The sequence below is a fragment of the Loxodonta africana genome, chromosome 15 (assembly GCF_030014295.1).
Source record: "Loxodonta africana isolate mLoxAfr1 chromosome 15, mLoxAfr1.hap2, whole genome shotgun sequence".
NCBI lineage: Eukaryota > Metazoa > Chordata > Mammalia > Proboscidea > Elephantidae > Loxodonta > Loxodonta africana.
The window spans coordinates 15,057,441-15,083,110 of NC_087356.1; the positions used below are offsets into that span (position 1 = coordinate 15,057,441).

Sequence of the window (25,670 nt, forward strand, 5' to 3'; positions counted from 1 at the left end):
TTGGTATATTACCAATCAATGGATTCAATGGTAGACTTGTCCATGCTGCTAAACGCCCAGTTATCAACCAGTAAACCATGGTTCAATAGAAGGAAGGAAGAAAGGAAAGAAGGGAGGGAAGGAGGGAGGGAGGAAGGTGAGGGAAGGAGGAAGAAAGATCATTACGAAAGCAAGCAGATGAGTGTGGCTGAAGCATCTTTATCATAAAAGCTTGCAAAACTATCTCAGAAATTCCAATGCTTAATCTTGAGAATTTTGACTTTGTCTGGATGGCACACCAAGAGCTGAAGGATACAGCTGTGTCCCAAGGCTCTATGGGATTCATTAAAAAAAAAAAAAAAAATTTTTTTTTTTTTCTTTTAAACCTGGCTGCCCTATCTACCAACAGAAGCAAACCCTCCCATCAGCTATCTCTGACTCACTTCCTGCTAGGTCTCAGCTCTATTTATGAAGGGAGAAAGATATAAATATGCCTTGAATCCACCTGGATGAGCTACAGCCTCCAACTCAACTTTGCCTGACTGACAGCTCCACCCAACAGTGTCTCTTCAATAGGACAGAGACTACTGATGGCCTGGGTCACCCTGCCCCTGAGCAGACAATTCCATCCTTAGCATCTCTCTCTCCTCCCTTGCCTGCCCTGTGAGCTAAAACAAATGGAATTCGGAGCATGACATGAACTACAAAGGAGCTTCTGGCTTCTGAAAGGGAAAGGTCAAGGGCTCCCAGAGAGGAAGGTACAGGATAACAACACAGGATGGAATAGCTCACAAAAGAGCAATCTGGAGAGTGACACTAGCATAATGAAATCCAGAGGGACAATCCCCGGCACCAGGTCACAAAGAAACATCTGGGTTTACGTGAGATGCAGGACCTGGGAGCACAGCTTCCTCCTTCCTGGTGGCATCACCTCACTGGACAGGCTAAAGGAAACAGCAGGCAGGAATATCCAAAAGTGACCACAACCCTCAAAATGCACAGTGGGCATGTTAGAGTGGACAATACGGGGTATATGGTCATGAAAATACAGCTCGGGGATTTGGTCCATATGCTTGAGGAAACTCAGTAAACTACAGAATTCTTTCTGTGCAGAACTTTCAAATGTATTTACAAAACTCAGCCTAGTATAGGCAAAGCAAGTAGCCCTGGTGATGCCGTGGTTAAGTTCAAGCCTGCTAAACGAAAAGGTCAGCAGTTCAAACCCAGCAGCCACCCCACGCGAGAAAGATGTGGCAGTCTGCTTCTGTAGAGATTCCAGCCTTGGAAGCCCTACGGGGCAGTTCTACTCTGTCCTGGAATTGATTCGATGGCAACAGCTTTTTGGTTTACAGGCAAAGCTGGTCCGGTATGCCGGGTCTCTAATACGCACATTCATTGCCTGGCCTCCCGCCTCCCCATCATGTCTTCCTGCAGTGCTCATTGATATGAAGGATGCTTTGAACAGGGAGTTAAAGCCCTCTATGTGCAAGTGACTCTGGAAAAGACATCCCACGGAGATAAATTCACTCCAGGCTGTCCAGGATATCGAAATCTTCCATCAGGACAGGTTTTTCTAAACCAGGATGCCAGCCCACTAAGCTGGGACAGAGGTCCCGGACCAGAGGTTGGTCACTGGGGAGACAGAGATTACTACTGTGCTTAGGGTAAACATAAAATTATCAAGCTAGAGGTTCCTCCTAAAAAGGAACCAATGTCCACTTGTTGTTGTTAGATGCTGTCCAGTTTGTTCTGACTCATAGCAGCCCCATGTACAACAGAATGAAATACCGCGCACTCCTGCGTCATCTTCACAATCGTTATGCTTGAGCCCATTGTTGCAGCCACTGTGTCAATCCATCTCGCCGAGAGTCTTCCTCTTTTTTGCTGACCCTCTACGTTACCCTCCTGATAACATGTCCAAATTACGTGACACAAAGTTTCACCATCCTTGCTTTTAAGGAGCATTCTGGCTGTACTTCTTCCGAGACAGATTTGTTCCTTCTTCTGGCAGTCCATGGTATATTCAATATTTGTCACAACACCATAATTCAAAGGCATCAATTCTTCTTCAGTCTTCCTTGTTCATTGTCCAGCTTTCACATGCATATGAGGCAATTGAAAACATCATGGCTTAGGTCAGGCGCACCTTAGTCCTCAAAGTGACATCTTTGCTTTTCAACACTTTAAAGAGGTCTTTTGCAGCAGATTTGCCCAATGCAACATGTCATTTGATTTCCTGACTGCTGCTCCCAGGGGCGTTGATTGTGGATTCAAGTAAAATTTAATCCCTGACAGCTTCAATCTTTTCTCTGTTTATCATGATGTTGCTTAGTGTCTACCTTAAAAAAAAAAAACTCTTTTTTTTTTTTACGACCCAGTAATCCCACTCCTAGGTGTACACTCAAGAGAAATAAGTGCAGACATCCACACAAAGACTTGTACACAAATGTTCATAGCAGCTTTATTCATGTTAGCCCAGAACTACAAACAAAAATGCCCATCAACAGGAAAATGGGGAAAAACTGAGGTATGTTCATACAATGGACTACTACTTAGCAATAAAAAAGGACAAAGTTCTGATACACATAACGACATGGATGACCCTCACCAATATATGGAGCAAAAGAAGCCACATACAGAAAAGTTGATGCTATGTGATTTCATTTATATGAAGTTCAAGAACAGGCAAAATCAGTCTGTGGTGATAGAATAGTTACTTCTGGGAGGAAGAAAGGGGTATTGACTGGAGGGAAGCATAAGAAATCTTTCTGGGATGATAAGACTATTCTGTAACTTGGACAGGGTGGTTACATGGGTATATACATGTGTAGAAACTCATTGATATACTCATTTAGTATTTGTACATTTTACGTATGTTGTTAAAAAAAAATTTTTTTTTTTTTATCTTGTTAGCTGCCGTCAAGTCAGCTCTGATTCGTAATGACCTTATTTTATGTACTAGAGAACAAAACGTTGCCTGGTCCTGCATCAACCTCACAATCACCAGCTCTGTGTATATCATACCACAATTAAAAAAAAAAAAAAAATCATTAAGCTGAATCTGTCTGCTGTCATCTGACTGGCTTCCAGTTTTCTTTGCGTTTGTTCCCGACTGGTTTTTGGGAAAAACCTAAAAATATTCTTCCTCTCCAATCTGCTGAGCGAATAACGATTTGTTTGACACAGGTCATGGAAAGAACCCACACACCCACAAAAAGATGCAGGGCCAGGCGTGGGAATTCTGAGAAGGGTGGAAAGCTGGCCAGAGGCCTGCGGAGAGCGAGCGGGTGGTCCCTAGAGAGACAGAATAGCATGGCCACACACACAAGACCCCTCTGGTCCAGCCCTCCACCTAAGTGCCCCAGCACTCATCCTGTACTTGGTGAGTCTAAATATTTACGGATTTGCTGAGATTGGCTCTTCCTGTTGTACTTTCTTTCCTCAGTTTGGGCCATTGACAGCTGTCCAGCCCCTCATGATTGTCCAATTTTAAATGTTCTCTTTTAGCCTAGTGCTTTCCACAGGGTAGGAGTTTAATATATATTTCTTGGTTGAACGAATAAATGGGAGGACACCAGAACATTTGGATTCTGCTCATTTACAGTCTAAATTTGAGATCTTGAATAGAATGTTATTTACCCAAAAGCTCACTAGAGTCAGGGGCGGGGGAGGGGGTGGGCATTACTAAAGTAACAGAAGAACCTCACGGGAAGTCAGCCACCTTCCTCACAGAAGCCCCAAGGACGCCCGTGCGTGGAGACTGCTGGACCTCTGTGCACCCTGTATATCGGCAATTCACGAAATGCAACATGGTGGAGATGATGTTGGTAAATGGTTAGAAAAAAATAAAAATCTCTCAGCTTCTTTATCTGGAATGTAGGGGCACAAGTTGAGTTCCAATTGCAAATATTCAAGATGTAGGGTCAAATGGCTAAGGGCTTTGGAGATATACAGCCCAGAGTTTGAATTCCAGCTCTGCCCCTTTCTGCTTGGGGACCTTGCGTAAATTACTTCACCTCTGGAAGCCTTATTTTCCATTTTTCTAAGACAGTGAAAACAACAGGACAGTTCTTCCCAGGGTTGCTGAAAAGGCTGACTGAGCTACGGCAGACACTGCACCGCACAGTGCCTGCCACACCACACGGCGAGCGCTCCATACGGCGAGCGCTCCATACAGCGAGCAGTGAAGCCAATTGCCTTCGAGTGGAGTTGATTTTGACTCATGGAGACCCTAAAACAGAACTGCTCCGTAGGGTTTTCAAGGCCGTGACCTTTAGCCGTGACCTTTAGGAGGCAGATCGGCAGGCCCATCTTCCAAGGTGTCGCTGGGTGGGTTTGAACTGCCAACCTTTTGGTTGGTAGTCAAGTGCTTAACCATTTGTGCCACTCAGGGACTCCCAGGTAGCACTTCTGGTAGCGTTAGCACCACTCCTGAACCAGAGCTTAGGGCGTGTAAGGTTTACTGAGGGCAGAGTCAAGGCTTCTGTGGCTACTAGAAACGGCAGAAAAGGAACCCAGCCCTGAGGGAGGCCAGACTGCAGCCCAGAACTGCCAAAGCCAGCCAGCTGCTTGGAGGGCTGTTTGTTTTCTTACTCCTCAGAAAAGGTCAGTTATGAAGGGTTTACTTGTACCAGATGCTGACACGGCGACTGTAAAACTGTGATTGTTCTTTTCTAACGTTCCTCAAAGTGGTGACTGTTTTCACCCACCTCCCCAGGGGGCAGCGCCACAGGAATCAGGCGCCCCGAGGGCCCTAGGAGGTGGCCTGAGGAGCTGGGAATTCAAATCAGAACAAACCCCTGTGGGTTCACTTGCACTTACCAGCAACAGCCTCAGCAGCCCAGACAGAGCTGGGAGAAAAGTAGGGGCCGAAGGCCTGGCTTCTGGCAAAAATTCCAATTCTGAGATTAGCAAACCCACATGGAGGGGGTGTCGCAAAATTCTTAACCTAAAACAAATTTTAATCCCCAGCATTGTAGCTAGCAGGCAGGAGATGTAGAGAGGTAAGGAGAGAAGTGTTAAATGAGAAGAGGAAAAGATGGGCTTTGAACCTAAATGGCGGGTCACTGTCCTGGATGCTCCTGTTTTATAAGGAGCTTTCCCAAATTTTGGGATAAAAGGATAATAAACAAAAACCCAATAACAGGCACTATTTCAACCCTCTTTTTTAAAAATGCATGCAAAAGCTGAACAACGAATAAAGAAGACCGAAGAACTGATGCCTTTGAATTACGGTGTTAGCGAAGAATATAGAATGTATACCACGGACTGCCAGAAGAACGAATAACTCTGTCTTGGAAGAAGTATAGCCAGCATGCTCCTTAGAAGCAAGGATGGCAAGACTTCATCTCACATACTTTGGAAGTGTTATCAGGAGGGATCAGCCCCTGGAGAAGCACATCATGCTTGGTAAAGTAGAGGGTCAGCAAAAAAGAGGAAGACCCTCAACGAGATGGACTGACACAGTGGCTGCAACAACGGGCTTCAGCATAACAATGACTGTGAAGATGGTGCAGGACTGGGCAGTGTTTCATTCTGTTGTACACAGGGTTGCTATGAGTTGGAGCCGACTTGACAGAACCTAACAAAAACAACAAATTTTTTGAAACTTTCATTATTTGCACCCCCTTATTTTTTTTAATGTTATAAAAATATAGACAATACATTTGCCAATTCAACATTTTTCACGTGTACAATTCAGGGAGAAATTCCTGGTGACACGAGTTGACGACCAGCTGAAAGTCTGGCAGTGTGAACCCACCCACAGGTGCCTCAGAAGACACGCCTGGTGATCTGCTTCCAAACGGTCACAGCTTTGGAAATCCTAGGGAGCAGTTCTACTCTGCATGCATGGGGTTGCCATGAGTTGGAATCCACTTGACATCAACTAACAACAACCACAACAAAAATTCACAACTACAACACCAATTACCGCTCTTATTTTTAAATAATTCTGTTTATAAAGTGCAGATAATACACAGCATTCATGGACATACACACTGGTCAAAGCGAGGCAAACCTATTACAGTCCAGTAGCCCTCGTAGCCTAGTTCTTCCCGAGTTTTTGGGGAGACTGGATGAGAGAGGAGGAAGGATGCAGGGTCTAAGTTAGGACAGTGAGGAAGGAGGAAGGGCCCCCAGAGTTTGGAGAGACAGGACGCCCCGGCACAGGCTGCCTTGATTCTCAGGCCTGAGCAGCTGGACAGTGAATATGTGGCCTGCAGCCTAGATGGTGCCCCTCCCCTGTGACCGGGATGGTAGTCACGTGGTCTTTATCAGACTGGTGAAAGAAGGTTCAGTTCCCTGAGCATCTGGTGGCACTTACTCAAGGAGCACACGCAATCAGAGTCTCTTAAAATTCTGAAATTCAGTATTCCAAGAGGGATACCACCGACAGGAAATGAAAATGCCTCTTCACAAAGCATTCTGGATTCCTGGAGGAACCACTGGCCCTCAGTCGGCTGTCTGGGGAAGCCAGGCATATTATGAGCCTTTCCAGGTTTTCAGTGCGGTAAGATGGAGTCTTCCAGGGCCTCCTCCCAATCTTGGTGTCGCCTGCAGAGACAGAACACCAGAAACGGCTGAGCTGACCTGAGTTGGTATGCCAGTTCTATATTCTAACTCTCAAGGGTTTTCTTTTTTGAAGCACCTTTTTTTCAGGTTGCTCTACAATGTGCGCTTCTTACCTGGAATGGCCTGAGAAGAAAGACAACCTTCTGTAATTTTTTTTTGGAAAAGCTTTAGCTTTACAGAAAATTTGAGAAGATAGTACAGAGAGTTCCCATATACCCCGCACTCAGTTTCTCCTATTATTAACACCTTACATCAGCACTGCACTGGGCCAATCTGCTGCAAAAGACCTCTTTAAAGTGTTAAAAAGCAAAGATGTTACTCTGAGGACTAAGATGTACCTGACCCAAGCCATGATGTTTTCAATCACCTCATACCCATGGGGAAGCTGGACTATGAATAAGGAAGACCAAAGAAGAATTGATGCCTTTAAATTACAGTGTTCATGAAGTCCATATACCATGGACTGCCAGAAGAACAAATACATGTCTTGGAAAAAGCACAGCCAGAGTGCTCCTTAGAAGCAAGGATGGCAAGACTTTGTCTCACATACTTTGGACATGTTATCAGGAGGGACCAGTATTTGGAGAAGGACATCATGCTTGGTAAAGCAGAGGGTCAGCAAAAAATAGGAAGACCCTCAATGCGGTGGTCTGACACAGTTGTTACAACAGTGGGCTCAAGCATAAAAACAATTGTGAGTAAGTGCAATACTGGGCAGTGTTTCGTTCTGTTGTGCACAGGGTTGCTATGAGTCAGAAGTGACTCGACAGCACCTAACAACAACAACATATTAGCATGGTACATTTGTTACAATTAATGAACTGATATGGATACTTTATTATTAACTAAAGCCCTTACTATATTAGGATTTCCTTTGTTTCTACCTAATGTCCTTTTTCTGTGCCAGGATCCCATTTGGGAGACCGCATTGCATTTAGTCATAAGGTCTCCTTAAGCTCCTCTTGGTTGTGGCAGTTTCTTAGACTTTCCTCATTTATGATGAATTTGACAGTTTTGAGGAGTACTGGTCAGGTATTTTGTAGAATGTCCCTCTTTTGCAATTTGAAGTTTTCCTCATGATTAAACTGGAGTTTTGTGTTTTGGGGAGGAAGCCCAGAGAGGTAGAGTGCCATTTTCATCACATCATATCAATGGTACTTAGTATCAACATAACTTATCACTGTTGTTAACCTTGGTCATCTGGCTGAGATAGTGTTTGTCAGGTTTCTCTGTTGAAAAGTCACTCTTTTACCCCCTTTCCATACTGTACTCTTTGGGAGGAAGTCACTACATGGAGCCCACACCTAAAAAGTGGAGAGTTATGCTTCACCTACTTGAGGAGGGTAGTTTCTACCTGAATTATCTGGAATTCTTCTACAAGAGAGATCTGTCGCTTCACTCATTTATTTATGGCAGTATAGACTGAGGGATATTTATTTTATACTTCAGGTTATAATCCAGTAGTACTTTATTTTTCTGCTCAAATTGTTCCATCATTGGCCATTGGCTCCTATACCCCGTTGACGTATTTCCATCAGTGTGGGTATCTTACAGGGTAATATTACATCTTAAGGGTAGTATTTTTATCCCTTAAGTTACTAGGCAATAAAACAAATGACCCATCAGACCATCCTGATGCAGGCAAACTCTGAGAGGCAAAACAGGCTTGTTACCCTTTGAAGAAAGGTAGTAATTAAATCCTACCTCTATTACTTTTTTTTTTTTCTATTGCATACATTGTGTCATTGTGCTTACATTGTGAATTTGTCTCTATAGGAGGTAAGGCAGGAAAAATACTTGAAATGTACCTAACTGCCAAAGGGCTACTTGCCTCAACATAAAAGTTATGTGGTGTTGTGGTTAAGCACTATGGCTGCTAACCAAAAAGTTGGCAATTTTAATCCACCAGCTGCTCTTTGGGAACCCTATGGGACAGTTCTACTCTGTCCTATAGGGTCACTATGAGTCAGAATCGACTTGACAGCAATGGGTTTGTTTTGTTTGTTTGTTTGTTTATTCATTACCACATTGTTTGTAGTCAGAAAAGCCTGAGAAAGACTTAAATGTCCATCAATAGGGTCTAATTAAGTGAATTATGGACCATCCATACAATAGAATATAGACTATAATGCATACACGGAAAAGAATGAGCATGTGAAAAATGTATGTTGATATAGAAACAACTAACTCAAAAACATGTAGTTAGCTGAGCAGTGTGTAACTATGTTACTACCTTTTTATTTAAGAAAATTAAAAGGGGATGTATATATACATTCGTTTATATGTATAGAATACATCTGGAAGCAGACCCAAGAAACTGATAACAGTGCTTGCCTTTGGGGAGAATTACGAGGCTGGAGGAAACCCTGGTGGTCTAGTGGTTAAGTGCTATGGCTGCTAGCCAAAAGGTCAGCAGTTGAAATCCACCAGGTACTCCTTGGAAACTCTATGTGGCAGTTCTACTCTGTCCTATAGGGTTGCTATGAGTTGGAATCAACTCCACAGCACTGGGGTCTGGTTTGGTTTTTGGTTTGGGGGTAGGAGGAAACCTGCTTTTCATGCATAATTCTTTTATGCATATACTACCTTAGAAAAAACAACAATGAATAGAAGATAAATCACTATTAAGGTAGTTGTGGAAAGGAAGTCTCTTGAAATGCTAAGTAGAAAGTGTCTTAAAGTCAAATAGTCAATGACCTTGTGGCTTCTTACCTGCAAAACCAGACTCTAGTAAAGATCTGGGGTTTTGGATACAAATAAAAACGTTTAAAGAATCAAGTAACTCGTGTTGTAACTGAAAAGAAAAAATAATTAACAAAGGCACCATTTCCCAGAGTGGAGATGCTGAAGGTATTAGGGGTGAGAAGGAGGAAGCGGTTTTGGGCTAAAAGTTTAGGACATGGATACACTGGGCCCCTTCTGGAGATTTTGCGCCCACATATTAAAGGTCTGAAAAGTCCCAGAGAGAAGTGGTTTATCTCTGTATAACCCCATACTTTCCAAATTTATTTAACTACAGAAACACCAATACAACCTTTTTTTTTTGTTTGTTTTAAATCGCCTGTGATAATCCTGGGAGCCCTGGTGGTGCAGTGATTAAAGAGCTCGGTGCTAACCAAAAGGTCAGTGGCTCAAACCCATCAGCCAGTCTGAGGGAGAAAGATGTGGCAATCTGCTTCCATAAAGATTTACGGCTCCATGGAGCAGTTCTACTCTGCTCTAGTGGGTTGTTATGAATCAGAATCAACTTGATGGCAGTGAGTTTGGTTTTGGTTTTTTATGATCTTCCTAGAACACATCATGTGGAAAACCCCACACTGAGAGCTTATTTTCCAGTTTGGCAACTGGTTTTCCTTTTACATTTAAAACACTAAACAGGTCACCAGGTAAACCAAAGGCTATACAACCACCTTGCCTCATATAAACCAGTGCTCGTTCTTGGTTAATATCACAGTAAGCTCACCCTAAACAATACTGGGTTGTTTTTAGTCATGACGAATGACAAAGAAGTCATATAATATGAAAGCACATTTATGCCGAAAATGAGCTCCAAGGGGATATTAAATTTTGTGCAGCACACAATGGATGCATTTACACGAAAAAGCAGATCTTCTGGTGAAAAGACACACGTAATAATCTCTAAAAAATCTTTTCACTTTAGCTATTAGTGGCCTCTGTTCATCACTTTACTAACTAGACTGATAACTGAAGGAGGAGGTAAAGAAGAAACAAAAAAGAGAGAACAAGGCACACAAGCTCTTAACTGTTTTTTCTGAACCTGGTAAGAAGTAACTTACTATCAACACCGTTTTCAGAGCGGGCCAGACCTAAGCTGTGGACCTTGGGCAGGCTAACTAACCACTCTGACCTAGTATCATCATCAGTAAAATCAGGAATAATAAAAATAATGAACCTAACAGGTTGTTGTGAGAAAATTAAATGAGAGAATTCCTGAAAAGACCTTCACTCAATGCCTACCCCATGCTGTTGTTGTCATGTGCCATTGAGTCGACTCCAACCCACAGCAACCCATCCTGTAGGACAGGGTTTCCAAGGCTGTAATCTTTCTAGGAGGATATCCTTAGGTCTTTTCTCCTGTGGAACTGCTGGTGGATTCAAACCACTGACCTTTCGGTTAGCAGCCGAGCACTTAACCACTGTACCACCAGGGCTCCTTGCCTAGCCCATAGAAAATGATAAATGTTAGCTATTACTGCAATTAAAACTGAAAGTGACTTGCATGTTACATGGCTTTCATTTGTCCTAATGTGTTCATTAATGATAAAACACAAGAAGTAAAATGAAAGAAAGCTCTCATGAATTTGAAAAGCTGAGCGAGACCTATAACCCACATGCCCTATTTTCTAGTTCTGCTATGAAACAAAAGAAGGCCACAATCTCCATCTTTCTAAGACAGACAAACCTGGGAAGGTAATCAGGTGGGAGGCAGAGAAAAAAAATAATAGCTACCATTTACCAAGTGATTATTTTGTCAGATGGTCTTACATAGCATCTCATTTAATCCCTCTAACATTCCTGCATGTAGGCACAGTTATTCCTATCATATTAGGGGGGAAACCAGGAGTCAAAAGATGTTAAGAAACATGTCCAAGGTCGCATACAGGAAGAGACAGAGCCAGGATTCGAACTAGGTTGATTCGATTGCAAGTGCTATGCTTGTTCCAACACATCTATATATTGCTTCCTACAAATATAAATGCATTGACTGTTCAGACACACACCTTTGTCCTCTTTCCCTTAGAAGAGTGATATGGACACTTACCTACTGGCAGCCAGAGCTGATTGGAGGAGTTTGGTTTATTCAACAGAGTTTCCTTCTTTCCAAACTGTCCAGTTCAATTCAACAAACTGTCGTTGAGCACCTGAAATCTACCAGGCATAGTGCTAGGTTCTCCCAGGGCTTGTCTAGCACTAAAGAGATTCTAGAGAAAAAATTATTCTTTGTTATGGATTGAATTGTGTCCCCCGGAATATGTGCTAGACTCCTAATCCCTATACCTGTGGATGTAATGTAATGTAATCATCTTCCATAATGCAATCTAACGTTACGTTAGTGAGGCCATACCAGCATACGGTATGTCCTAAACCTAATTACTTCTGAGTTATAAAAAGAGCAGATTAGATACAGAACAAGCACAAAGTGGGGAAAACAGGTGCCATGTGAGGACTGCTAAGGAACCAAGGAATTCCTGGGACTATCAACAAGGAATGGGGAAACCCTGGTGGTGTAGTGGTTAAGAGCTACAGCTGCTAACCAAAAGGTTGGCAGTTCAAATTCACCAGGTGCTCCTTGGAAACCCTGTGGGGCAGTTCTACTCAGTCCTATAGAGTCGCTATGAGTCAGAATTGACTCGATGGCAACAGGTTTGGTTTTTTGGTTTATCATCAAGGAAGGAATCAACATGGCCAAGACCCTGACTTGAACTTTTAGCCTCCAGAACTGGGAGAAAATAAATTTCTATTCTTTAAAGCCACCCACTTGTGCTATTTCTGTTGCAGTAGCACTAGGAAACTAAGATACTGATGTATTAATTTTACCTAAGATATTCTTAGTTTCTGACTCTAAAAAAAGGGGTAGGGGTAGGCAATGGGTGAAAGGGTATGAAGGAAAGATAACAGATATTAAGGAAGATGAGAGTGTTTCTCTTTACTGCCAGGGTTCTTTTTTAAAGTTGTTTTGGTTATTCTAGGTCTCTTGGATTTCCATACAGATTTTAGAATCAGCTTGTCAATTTCTACCAAAAAAAAAGTCTACTGGCATTTTGATTGAGATTGCATTGAATTTATAGATCAATTTAGGGAGAATGGTCATCTTAATAATTTTGAGTCTTCAGATCCATGAACATTGTGTATCTCTTCATTTACTTAAATTAAAAACCAAACTCTTTGCCATTGAGTCAATTCTGGCTTATAGTGACACTTGGGTCTCTTTTAATTTCTCTCGGTAATATTTTGTAGTGTCCAGTGTAGAGGATTTGGATACATTTTGTTAGATTTATTTCTAAGTATTTTTTCATGCTACTGTAAGTATAGGGTGGCTATGAGTCAGAATCAACTCGACGGCACTGGGTTTGGTTTTTGGTTTACTGTAAGTGGTGTAAGTGGAATTTTTTTTTTTAATTTCTCTTTCTAGGTTGCTGCTAATATATACATATACAATTAATATTGGTATATTAACCTGCATTGTGACCTTGCTAAAAACATTACTTCTTTCTCTCCAATTTTATGCCTTTTATTCCTTTTTCTTGCCTTAATGCAATGGCTAGGACCTCCAGTATCATGATGAATAACATGGTAAAAGTGAACATCCTTGCCTTTTTCTCAGTCTCAGAGGGAAACAATTCAGTCTTTTGCCATTATATTAGCTGCAGGTCTTTGTAGACATCCTTTATCAGTTTGAGGAAATTCCTTACTTCCTAGTTTAACTAGGAGATTTTATCATAAATAAGTGTTGGATTTTGTCAAATATTTTTGTGCATCCATTGAAATGATCATATTGCATTTCTCCTGTGTTCTGTTAATATTGTGAATTACATTGACTGAGTTTTGAACGTTTAACCAACCTTGCATTCCTGCGAGAAACCCTACTTGGTCACGCTGTACTCATTTTTTATATTACTGGATTTGAATTTGTAATATGTTAAGAATATTTTTGTCTATATTCATTAATTTTCTTATTTATAGAATCTTTGTCAGGTTCTAGTATTGGTGTTATGGTGGACTCATAAAGTGACTTAAAACTGTCTGATTTTGATGGTTGTATTCCGGTTATATAGGAGAGTGTCCTTATTTGTAAGAAATACACACTAGAGAATTCAGAAATGATTGGCATCACTTTCGGTCACTTACTTTCAAATGGTTCAAGAAGGAAAAGTTATTCACTCCGGCACTTGCAACCTTTCTGTCCTCCCAGAATTCTTTCAAATTAAAAAAAAAAGTATGTATGTATGTATGCGTATATACACATACATATGCACTACAGAAAGAAAAGCTGCCCAGTCCTGCGCCATCTCCACAACTGTTGCTATGCTTGAGCCCGTGGTTGCAGCCACTGTGTCAGTCTATCTCGTTGAGGGTATTCCTCTTTTTCGCTGACCCTCTCTTTACTTTAGTAGGCACGATGTCCTTCTCCAGGGACTGGTCTCTCCCAACAACATGTCCAAAGTATGTGAGACATAGTCTCGCCATCCTTGCTTCTAAGGAGCATTCTGGTTGTACTTCTGAAATAGATTTGTTCGTTCTTTTGGCAGTCGATGGTATATTCAACATTCTTCGTCAACACCACAACTCAAAGGCATCAATTCTTCTTAGGTCTTCCTTATTCATTGTCCAGCTTTTGTACGTATCAGGCGCACCTTAGTCCTCAAGGTGACATCTTTACGTTTTAACACTTTAAAGAGATCTCTTGCAGGCAATTTGTCCAATGCAATGCATCTTTTGACAGCTGATAATAAAACACTGCCAACATAAGGTAAATTCCTTTAGTGAACTCTTCCTCCAACCAAGGTGATCGCTATTCCTGAATCTGGTGTTTCATTCCATGCACTTTTTCCAAAAGCTCTTTTTGTCTCATTACATCATTAGTTCAAATGATTATAATCATCTAAATGGGGGCACTATCAGCATTTGGGTGAGACAATTCTTCCTAATGTGAGACAGCCCTACTCAATTCAGGATGTCTGCATCCCCACCCCAAAGCAGTTTTTGAACCTCTCCGTCACTGCTTGAACTCACCTTATCTGGCCCCATCACCCCATGTCCATGAATAATCAGTTTCATTCTCCACACTTCTTAAAATCACATCACTAAATCTAACCACAAGGCTTTATTGAGTAGGTATTATTTCTACTTGGCCCTGAACAATGATTAGCCCTCAGATGCAGGGGTTTTAGTCTAGCTGCAGAGATAGGTCAAATAAATGATTTGTCTATTAATTTTACCTGACATTTACTGAACATTTACTATGTTCCATGTCCCAAGTACTGGTCTAAAACACTTGTATTAATTTATTTAATTCTCACCGTAACCCTAAAAGGAAATGTCTATTTTCATTTAGCAGATTAGGAAACTGAGGTACAAAGAGATTAAATAATTTGCCCAGGGTTTTCACAGCTAGTAGAGGTGCCTGGGTGATAATAAACAGTTTGCAATCAGCTGCTAACCTAAAGATTGGCCATTTGAACCTACCAAGAGGCTCCACGGGAGAAAGACCTGGAGATCTGCTCCTGTAAAGACTACAGCCTGGAAAACCCTACAGAGCAGTTCTAACCTGTAACACATGGGGCCACGATGAGTCAGAATCAACTCAACATCAACACGTAACACAGCTAGTATGCAGCAGAGCCAGGACTGAAACTCTTTGGAGTTCGTACCCACTATCCTATACCATTTCTCCCATAAAATTCAGTTGTATCATGGAACCAGGGAGAGTGACACAGAATATAAATGCCACAGAACAAGTGTGTCTGCCTAGAAAAGCGTTCGCACAACTCAGCTGGCAGCCTTCATCTAATACATGCTTTCTCAGAGTTGTTCTCCCACATCACTGTTGACACTAGCACAGAAAGGGCCACTCGTAAGACAGCTGTAAGGTATTACTTGTTATAATCAGCTCTGTTGATTACAGGAGACACAGACCCACTGGAGTTATTTCAAGAAGAGGAGAGTTTACTATAAAGATAAGTGCAGCCCAGAACTAGAACTGAAGGCTGCCAAGCACCAGGCAGTCCTGGGGCACTGCTACTCTCACAGCTTTTCTGCTGTGCTCTTTAAACCTCTCCACCCCGCTCTCTCTACCAGCCAGCTTCCACAGAGGGCCTTTAGTGTCTTCTTCTCTTGAGTTTGCACACAGCCCTGCATGGCCTCTGAAGTCACAACTTTTTAGCTTGTGACTCCCACCTTCCATGGAACGTAGCTGGTAAACTGGTTCATTATTTTCCAGTTCAAATTCCCGAATGAAGGAACCTGGCCATTCATCTGTGTGAGCCAGACCACACATAGGTTGTCAGCCTATGGATTGGCAGCCCTTGTGAGCCAGTCGCTCTGGCCCATTCAGCTTTGGTGAAATGGGGCCTTGCAGTTCAAATCATGGCTGTCTAGGCAGCCTCTTCTGCTTGGGCTGGAGGCAGCGCAATTTCCTCCTTAACAGCTGCTGCATCTGTCCTGCCCTTTCACCCACTGCCTGTCCCCTTAGCGTTTTTCTAGTCAGAAGCTAAGCAAAGCACACACGCCCACACCAGCTACCCACACAAAGCCACAGAACATGGGGGCATCTAGCGTACAGCCATCACCACTAGCACTGCCAGGTCTGCCTGCCGCAATTCATCCAATCCACAAACATCTAGTGAGCATCTACTATGTGTCAGGCGCTATGCTGGGCAATGGGGATAAAGCAATACCCAGGACAGACCAAAAGTCCTGGCCTCACAGAGCTTCCCTCCTAATGAGGGCAGACAGATAACAACACAATAATTCAGAAGATAGTATTTTAGAAGGTAGTATGTGCTAGAAGGAAACCCTGGTGGCTTAGTGGTTACGTGCTACGGCTGTTAGCCAAAAATTTGGCAGTTCGAATTCACCAGGCACTCCTTGGAAACTCTATGGGGCAGTTCTACTCTGTCCTATAGGGTCGCTATGAGTTAGAATCAACTCGATGGCAACGGGTATAACAGGTATGTGCTAGAAGCCCTGGTGGCAAAGTGGTTAAAGCCCTCGGCTGTTGACCAAAAGTTTGGCCGTTCGAACCTAGAATTAGATCACTTAAGTACTGTATTTTGACTGAAATGAAAGGCCCACAGTCATCATTGAAGTTTGACATGACCTGGCTGTGACTTCTGAAATACAACACCATTTCTATGTGCTCTGACCTTTTATTATAATTCTGTAAAAGTAACTTAATATTTACCCCAAGAAATTTTGATGGGTTTTAAACTGAAGTAAGAACATAAACAAAATACTTAAAAACAACAAGACTCCCCAGCTAAAATTTGTATTATTTTTTATTAGTTTAGTCCTAAATTTATAGTTAAGGAGGTTGGACATTTGACAACCATTTTTTTTCTTGTTTTGTGATTTTTTTTTTATGTTGTTTACATATTCTTTGCTGTTGAAATGTTTCTAAATTTCGTGCAGTCAAAATAAAAGTTTCCCTATATGTCTTTCTGGGTTTTGTTTTTTGCTTTAAAAGAAAGTCCTCAATCTGGTAATTTTTTGTAAAACTACTGGTTTTATGTAATATTTTATGGTTTCACTCTTGAGGCCATCCAAGGCATGCACCATATATGAAAGCTTAAGAAGCCCCCAAAGATTTCATACAAGTCCCCAACAGAGGGATGCTGGAAGCAGTAAGTTTTGAGTTAGAAGTCAGTTGTTTCTGAAGACCCTCAGGACGTTTTTTGCTTCATCTACAATGTCAAGAAGCAATTAGATCAACTAGAAATCTCACTTTGATGTCTATGAACAAAGAATTCAGACACGATGTTCTTTTTAAATGGCTTCCTGGATCTGGTCTCTGAGTTCAAAGAGCTTAAAATTTAGTAGAGAAATACTTACACACACGAACTAACTAAAAATTCTTCAGGTTGCCCACTCCTCAGAGAGGAAGGATGAGGGATAAACCAGGGCAGACCTGGCCTGTGAACTGGGATTAGAGAGGAACAGAATTTTGATAAATGAAAGAAAGAAGATGAGCATGAAGCTGTGTTTGAGAAAACAAGGGAGCAAGACTGGAGACAGGATGGTGTTAAGGATCAAGAGACGAGAGTCACTGTGAAGAGCCTCGAAGGCCATGAAATGGGTTTGCACTTTATTCTTTATGTGACGGGGGGACACTGAAGAGAACTTTTGAGTAAGTGAGAGGATGCCATCTCTCCCCTGGCACCTTCTTCAGTAATCAAAATCAGACCTATTTTGGGCCAAAATTTGTTTTCAAAGAATAGCGCTATACTTAGATTCCTGTGTACTTAGGAAAGCATTGGTAGTTCTAAGTCAGGAGTCTTTGGGCTCAGAGAAGAGAGAGAGAGAGAGAAAGGACGAGGAGGGAGAAAGGAAGGCGGGGGACACTAAGAAACTCACTGGTCTGGTCTTGGGTTAATTGAAAAAAAAAAAAAAAAGGTAGAGGGAAACTTTGCAAGCCACACCTAGAAAACGTTTTTTCCTTCCTCCAAATGAGAGAGATTCATATAATTGAGGGTTGAGGAGTGTTTTGACTGACATACTGTTTATGAAAACCTTGCTGAAGACACATACCTACACTGGAGTCCCCTTTCTCAGATCTCCCCATGCTCAGAATTCATTGAGTCTTTATTATAACTGTGTTGTTTTGCCTTTTAATTTTTTTATTTGACGAGGTCTGAAATTGATCGAACGTGCAGACAAGATGCATTGATAAATTCTGGTGATTGGAATGCGAAAGTTGGAAACAAAGAAGGACCAGTAGCTGGAAAATATGGCCTTGGTGATAGAAACAATGCCGGAGATCAAATGACAGAATTTTGCAAGACCAACGACTTCTTCATTGCAAGTACCTTCTTTCACCAACATAAACGGTGACTATACACATGGACCTCACCAGATGGAACACACAGAAATCAAATTGACTACCTCTGTGGAAAGAGGCGATGGAAAAGCTTAATATCTTCAGTCAGAACAAGGCCAGGGGCTGACTGTGGAACAGGCCGTCAATTGCTCATATGCAAGTTCAAACTGAAACTGAAGAAAATCAGAGCAAGTCCATGAGAGCCAAAATATGACCTTGAGTATATCCCACCTGAATTTAGAGACCATCTGAAGAATAGATTTGACGCATTGAACACTAGTGACCGCAGAAGAGTTGTGGAATGACATCAAGGACATTATCCCTGAAGAAAGCAAGGTCACTGAAAAGACAGGAAAGAAAGAAAAGACCAAGATGGATGTCAGAGGAGACTCTGAAACTTGTTCTTGAGCATCGAGCAGCTAAAGCAAAAGGAAGAATTGATGAAGTAAAAGAACTGAACAGAAGATTTCAAAGGGCCTCTCGAGAAGACAAAGTAAAGTATTATAATGACATGTGCAAAGAGCTAGAGAGGGAAAACCAAAAGGGAAGAACACACTCGGCGTTTCTCAAGCTGAAAGAACTGAGGAAAAAATTCAAGCCTCAAGTTGCAACAGTGAAGGATTCTATGGGGAAAATATTAAATGATGCAGGAAGCATCAAAAGAAGATGGAAGGAATACACAGAGTCATTATACCAAAAAGAATTAGTCGATATTCAACCATTTCAAGGGATGGCATATGATCAGGAACCGATGGTACTGAAGGAAGAAGTCCAAGCTGCTCTGAAGGCATTGGAGAAAAACAAGGCTCCAGGAATTGATAGAATATCAACTGAGATATTTCAATGAACAGATGCAGCCAGCGCTGGAGGTGCTCACTCTTCTCTGCCAAGAAATATGGAAGACAGCTTCCTGGCCAACTGACTGGAAGAGATCCATAATTATGCCTATTCCCAAGAAAGGTGATCCAACCAAATGTGGAAATTATAGAACAATATCATTAATATCACACGCAAGCAAAATTCTGCTGAAGATCATTCAAAAGCGGCTCCAGCAGTATATCGACAGGGAACTGCCAGAAATTCAGGCCAGTTTCAGAAGAGGACGTGGAGCCAGGGATATCGTTGCTGATGTCAGATGGATCTTGGCTGAAAGCAGAGAATACCAGAAAGATGTTTACCTGTGTTTCATTGACTATGCAAAGACATTCAACTGTGTGGATCATAACAAATTATGGATAACATTGTGGAGGATGTTTACCTGTGTTTTATTGATTATGCAAAGGTATTTGACTGTGTGGATCATAACAAACTATGGATAACACTGCAAAGAATGGGAATTCCAGAACACTTAATTGTGCTCATGAGGAACCTTTACATAGATCAAGAGGCAGTTGTTCGGACAGAACAAGGGGATACTGATTGGTTTAAAGTCAGGAAACGTGTGCGTCAGGGTTGTGTTCTTTCACCATACCTATTCAATCTGTATGCTGAAAAAATAATCTGAGAAACTGGACTATATGAAGAACAGGGCATCAGGATTGGAGGAAGACTTATTAACAACCTGCATTATGCAAATGACACAACCTTGCTTGCTGAAAGTGAAGAGGACTTGAAGCACTTACTAATGAAGATCAAAGAAAGACCACAGCCTTCAGTATGGATTACACCTCAACATAAAGAAAACAAAAATCCTCGCAACTGGACCAATGAGCAACATCATGATAAACAGAGAAAAGATTGAAGTTGTCAAGGATTTCATTTTACTTGGATCCACCATCAACAGCCATGGAAGCAGCAGTCAAGAAATCAAAAGACGCATTGCACTGCGCAAATCTGCTGCAAAGGACCTCTTCAAAGTGTTGAAGAGCAAAGATGTCACCCTGAAGACTAAGGTGCGCCTGACCCAAGCCATGGTATTTTCAATCACATCATATGCATGTGAAAGCTGGACAATGAATAAGGAAGAGCGAATAAGAGTTGACGCCTTTGAATTGTGGTGTTGGCAAAGAATATTGAATATGCCAAAAGAATGAACAAATCTGTCTTGGAAGAAGTGTGGCCAGAATGCTCCTTAGAGGCAAGGATGACGAGACTGCGTTTTACATACTTTGGACATGTTGTCAGGAGGGATCAGTCCCCGGAGAAAGATATCATACTTGGCAGAGTACAGGGTCAGTGGAAGAGAGGAAGACCTTCAACGAGGTGGACTGACACAGTGGCTGCAACAATGAGCTCAAGCATAACAACGACTGTAAGGATGGCATAGGACCAGGCAGTGTTTCATTCTGTTGTGCATAGGGTCGCTATGAGTCAGAACTGACTCGACCGCACCTAACAACAACAAAGGTAATACATGTGTGATAAAAATTTGAAAGATACAAAAGGTATTGCAGTGAAAAATATGGCTCTGCCTCTCTTTCCCTTTAGCATCCCTGCCTTCAAGCCCACCATTCTCCTCCTTAGGAGCAAACATTGTCATTCATTTCTTGTGCATGCTTCCTGAAATAGCCTATGCATATATAAGCATATATACTACACGAATGATAAAAACGTTTTGCACCTTGCTTTATTTATCTCTAGGGAGTCCTGGTGGCACAGTGATTAAGTGCTCGGTGGCTAACCAAAAGGTCAGTGATTGAAACCTTCCAGCAGCTCCACAGAAGAAAGATGTAGCAGTTTGCTTTCATAAGGATTATAGACCTGGAAACCCTATGGAGCGGTTCTACTCTGTCCTGTAGGGTCGCAATGAGTTGGAATTGACTCGAGGGCAGTGAGTTTCTTTTTGGTTTGGAGTGATGGACACTGGATTGTTTTCAGTCTTTTGCTTCTAGATATACAACTGCTTTATAATTATTTGGGCTGTGTTCATAACTTGTTTCCACCTCTAGAGTAACAGGCCCTAGAAATAGAGGCTGCATTACACTTTACTGGTTTTTATACAGGAATACACTCTCCATGTAAAGAAAAAATATATATACCTGGTACTCATACCAACCCTAGAGGTAGGATTTACAATACTTGGGAAAATCACATCAGATGACAAAATGGTGGACAATCACACAATACTGGGAATCATGGCCTAGCCAAATTGATACACATCTTGAGGGGACATAATTCAATCCATAACACTAGCCTACCAGTTCTACCTCCTGAGCATGTCCCTAACCTGCCCACTTTTATCCCCACCAGCCCCACTACCATTTCTCACCTGGATTTCTGCAATAGGTTACCCTCTCATCTGTCGACTCCTCCTTGCCATCTATAATCCATTTTCTCCGCAGTAGCCTAAATGATAATTTTAAGCAATGAATCTGATCACCTCTCTTCTCGGCCTCCCATTGCACTTTGAATTAAATACAACTTCTCTTGTGGCCTATAAGCCTGATCTTGGCCCTTCGCTTTCTCCCTACTCACTGTACTTCAGTTACCCTATCCTTCTTTCTGTCTCTCCAGCACCAAAACCCATTCCTGCCTCAGCTGTGCTTGGCACTTGCAGTGCCCTCTGCTGGAATGACATTCTTCTGCTCACCTGATCTTCCCTCGGTGCCTCCTTCTAGAGATTTCTGTCTCAGCTCAGCTCCTCTCCAGAGGAACCTCCTAGCCACCCTGTCTAACATTATGCCACTTCCCCCCAATGCATATTTCTCTGTCATGTAGCTCTGTTTTGACTTCTTAATATACCTTTTCACATCTGAAATTTTTCTATTGATTCATTTACTTGCCTCAGGTCTGTTTCCCACACCAGAATGTATGCTCCATGAGAGCAAGAACCAGGCACCCCCATGCCAAGACAGTGTCCGGCACAAAATAAGTGACCAATGTATATTGGCTGAATGGACCCATGTATCAATCTCTTATAATCTGTTTCCTCCATAACACCTAATGAAAAACAATAGATATAGTTGGGTTTTTTCACCACATCCAAACCAAACCTGTTGCCATCAAGTTGATTCCTACTTATACCGACCCTATAGGACAGTATAGAACTGCTCCACAGGGTTTCCAAGGAGTGCCTGTGGACTTGAACTATCGACCTTTTGGTTAGCAGCCATAGCTTTTAACCACTATGCCACCAGGGTTTCCTTTCACCACATAGTAGAGTTTAAATTTTTTTTTTAATTGTAGTAAATATGTATGTACCAAAACGTTTGTCATTTCAACAATCTTTGCATGGACAGTTCAGTGACACTGTGTGTACCATGTTGTTCAACCATCACCCTTATCTTTTTCCCAATTTTTCCATCCAACATGGTAAGCTTTTAATCATTATTGGATGAATGGATGGTGGGGAGACTGAATTTTTTAAAAATCTTTGTAGTGATTAATTTTATTAAAGTGACAAGTTAGAAAACTCAAGATATAAAATTTATATATGTAGTATGGTTTCAATAGTTAAGAACACACACACACAAACTCACATATACTCACACATACCTACACACACAAATGTATATAAAGACTTAAAGGAAATATAACAAAATGTTATCACTAGTTTTCTGTGGATATTGGAACTGAAGAGTAATTTTTATTTTCTTCAGGCTTCTATTTTCTAAATCCACTGCAGACAACACATAAACCCGTTGCTGCTGAGTCAATTCCGACTCATAGCGACCCTATAGGACACAGCAGAACTGCCCCAAAGAGTTTCGAAGGAGCGCCTGGTGGATTCAGACTGCCAACCTTTTGGTTAGTAGACGTAGCTCTTAATCACTACACCACCAGGGTTTCCAAACAACACATACTACCTGTATAATCAGGAAAAAAAAAAAGCTATTTAAAAACATGTTTAGGGGGCCAAGCAATATTAGAAGCTCACGTAGAGCCACAGTTAGCAACAACCCCCAAGCCAAACAAGATGTAGGCTCCATTTTCTGTTCATAAGTATAGCAAATGTGATTGACTTTGTCTTCATGTTTCTTCTGGTATAGAGAAGGGCTGTGGGAAGGGGCCGTTTTTACAGTTTATGGCCCCTCTACTCACCTCCTAGAGTACCAGTTCCCTACTCTGCCTGGGGCAGATACTGCCGCCTGCTTGATCAGGGACCTTGAATCGGCACTTCCTAAAGAGACCCTCAGCCTGCACAATCCTACTGACCACGGGCAGTACTGATCTTGTCAGCTAAAGTGACAGGCTTTGTTTTTGTTTGAATTTGAGAGAGATAGTGCTTAAAAGAAAAAAAGAAGAATGGACTGAAGTTGAGGGAGAAAAATTTTAACTGTCAAATAATTTTATCTATGAAAACTGTCAATCGTATCGCTAGAACCTTTTTTCTTCTTATTTTTAAAATGAGATGTTTTACCTGAATCTTGGAGAAACTGTGAAATGCCTCTGCTCACCCCTTGCTGTTCCACGTGCTCTCTCCTCTCTTACTCGTATCAGCATGTGGTCTTGTTCCACTTAAATAAGTTGACACAGGAACACTTATGTGAGAAGAGGGTATTAAAAAAAAAAATTGCTGATGAACTTCACTGGGAACTGAAGTCACAAACAACAGCATTCGCTCCAAGGCTGTTTGTTATTATGCCCCCTACTAGCAAGGGTTTGTAAACAGTTTCCTGGCATGTCTTTTAACATTGTGAACACTTCAGTTACCAGTGTGGATTCACTAGCCTGGCCCCTCTGTTGTGACAGAGAACTGTCCTAAGCACTGTTTGTAGATTTTCTTCTTTGCCTTTTGTGTCCAGCCGGGGGCCTTTCCGAAGAGTTACACTCAACCAGGACCTCCCCATCGTCCAGCCAGTTTCCTGTGAATACTTCCTTTGTGCTCCTTCAAGCCCAGGACAGGCACTGGGTTCCTATGTTACTAGGAAAATGAGCTCCAATTGCCGAACACAGGTATGGCAGCTTAATGAGATGGACACAGAGTTGCATCTTTCTTATTTATTCAGAAAAATGAAGATTCAACAGATCTTCAAGTCACCTATAAATAAAAATCGCTATTTTAGATAACCTCTTAGATGGCAGGATGCAGTTTGAAAATGGTTTCCTAAAGCATTTACTTGTTTTCTTGCATTTTTCCTTCCAAGGAATCTTTTTGGCTTTTTTTATTTTTTTTTTAATTGTGCTTTAGGTGAAAGTTTACAGCTCAAATTCTCATACTAAACTTTATATACATATTGTTATATGACCCTAGTTGCAACCCCCATAATGTGACAGCACACTCCCCCTTTCCACGGGTGTTTTATGTGTCCATTCAACTAGCTCCTATCCCTTTCTGCATTCTCATCCCACCTCTGGACAGGAGCTGCCCATTTGGTCTCTTGTATATCTACTTGAACTAAGAATAAGAAGTACACTCTTTACAAGTATTATTTTATGTTTTATAGTCCAGTCTAATCTTTGTCTGAAGAGTTGGCTTTGGGAACAGTTTTAGTTCTGGGTTAACAGAGAGTCAGGGGCCATGTCTTCTGGGGTTCCTCTAGTCTCAGTCAGACCATTAAGTCTGGTCTTTCTACGTGAGTTTGAGTTCTGCACCACACTTTTCTCCTGTTCCATCAGGGACTCTCTGTCGCATTCCCTGTCAGAGCAGTCATTGCTGGTAGCCAGGCACCATCTATTATTCTGGTCTCAGGCTGAGGGAGTCTCTGGTTTACGTGGCCCTTTTGTTCTTGGACTAGTATTTTCCTTGTGCCTTTCGTGTTCTTCATTCTCCTTTGCTCCAGATAGGTTGGGACCAATTGATGCATCTTAGATGGCCACTCGAAAGTTTTTAAGACCCCAGACGTCATTCACCAAAGTGGGATGCAGAACATTTTCTTAATAAACTTTTTTATGCCAATTTACCTAAATGTCATCTGAAACCATGGTCCCCAGACCCCTGCCCCTGCTACTACGGCCTTCGAAGTGTTTGGTTGTGTTCAGGAAACTTCTTAGCTTTTGGTTTAATCCAGTTGTGCTGACTTCCCCTGTATTGTGTTGTCCTTCCCTGCACCTAAGATAATGCTTGTCTACTATCTAGTTAGTGAATCCCCTCTCCCTCCCTCCCCATCCTTGTGATCAAAGAATGTTTTCTTTTGTGTTTAAACCTTTTCTTGAGTTCTTATAATAGTGGTCTTGTCCACTATTATAAGCAATCTTTTGAAATAAAACTACCAGAGACCAATGGTCTGTGGAAATCAGCAAATCACTTGTGCACCGCTCTTTTTCAATTAAAATATTGACTACTAAGTATTTCGTACTGTTGTACATAGGGTCGCTATGAGTCGGAACCGACTTGACGGCACCTAACAACAACAAAGTATATAACCAAATCTCACTGTCGGGTCATGCCTTTCTATACTTTTTGTATTTCAGAGAAAGAGATGATTTACATGAAAACAAAAACCCATAAAGCCCACAAGTCCATTTCCAATATAAAAAGTATGTTTAGAAAAAAAAAAAACTGTTTAGAGTCAGCCCAAATTTATCCTAATGTCCTACACCTACAGGTAATTTTAGCACCACAGGAAAAAAATCAATTAGTGTTAACAATTATGACCCAAGACTCACCGAAAGAGATTAAGCCCATGACCGAACTCTGCACATTCTAATAGAAATGGTTGGGGAAAATGGGAGAGTTTCC

At 41.7% G+C, this 25,670-nt stretch overlaps 1 long non-coding RNA gene across 1 annotated transcript; it reads right to left on the reverse strand.

Annotated features, from left to right (window-relative positions):
• Positions 1–1,150: 1,150 nt before the first annotated feature.
• Positions 1,151–25,088, reverse strand: LOC111751561 (uncharacterized). The gene is made up of 3 exons (XR_002786666.2): positions 13,423–25,088; positions 11,336–11,495; positions 1,151–6,534 (listed from the first exon to the last, which is right to left on the reverse strand). It is a non-coding gene; the product is annotated as an uncharacterized LOC111751561 (long non-coding RNA).
• Between the last annotated feature and the right edge of the window lie 582 nt (positions 25,089–25,670).